The sequence below is a fragment of the Montipora capricornis genome, chromosome 11, assembly GCF_036669925.1.
Source record: "Montipora capricornis isolate CH-2021 chromosome 11, ASM3666992v2, whole genome shotgun sequence".
Classification (NCBI taxonomy): Eukaryota; Metazoa; Cnidaria; class Anthozoa; order Scleractinia; family Acroporidae; genus Montipora; species Montipora capricornis.
In genome coordinates this window covers 41604974-41605795 of record NC_090893.1, presented here as the reverse complement: position 1 = coordinate 41605795, position 822 = coordinate 41604974, and the positions used below count along the sequence as shown (strand labels likewise).

The 822-nt window shown below is 37.6% G+C and overlaps 1 protein-coding gene across 1 annotated transcript in view; it reads left to right on the top strand.

Annotated features, from left to right (window-relative positions):
- LOC138024304 (uncharacterized) overlaps positions 1–460 on the top strand; it is a 2016-nt gene extending 1556 nt beyond the window's left edge. Inside the window, exon 1 of the mRNA XM_068871452.1 lies at positions 1–460. This exon is cut by the window's left edge and continues 1556 nt beyond it. The gene's annotated coding sequence lies outside the window, so the exon portion shown is untranslated.
- Positions 461–822: the final 362 nt, after the last annotated feature.

Below are 822 nucleotides of genomic sequence, written 5' to 3'. Positions count from 1 at the left end.
ATAATGAATGGTATTAGTAATAGTATTATGCATTCTCATGCAAACCAAATTATTACACGTTAAGCCACAGGTTAACCAACCTCAGTATTGGCAATAAAACAAGCATTCCTCGCCCCCTGGGCTTCCTGGATCACCAGTTATTATATAAGAGCCAAAGAATCCTCTTACAACACTTAGGTGGCTCAAACCAGTTTCAACAATTTTGTGCGTCTGTCTTGAAAGAAGGATAGCACTCTGAAACACTGTTGTACAGAACAGCAATGTCATTATATCAATTGAACCAACACTAATTGCTTAACGACATGCAATTATTAATGGCCCTTGCGTAAAAACTTACTTATTAATATGACGTAGTCGGTCACCATGGGAACAAAAGAACCATCTAACAACGCCTCGTGTTAAGTGCTTATATCTCAAAAACGAAAATGGTGACCCCCATTATTAAATTGCTGGAAAGTAATTAGGCTACCGTATTTGCTCAATTAAACTCCACCCTCGATTAAACGCCGCAGATGAAAGGAAAAGTACCAATACTTGCCACCCTCAAATAAACTTCGCACCCAATCAGAAAATGCGGCGTTTATTCGAGGACTGAATGAAAAAAACGAGTACACGTTTAATTTTCTGAACGTTTATCACAAGCCAGACAATTGCTATTCTATCTAAGCAAAAAAGCGAGGCGAGACATTGGAACTTTAAACATGATTCTGTTTTAAATAACATTTACAAATGATTAACGTAATTGTTGTCAGTGATTCAAGAAATATGATTTTGAAATAAACGCCGCCCTCGAATAAACGCCGCATCAGACACGCTCAAAAT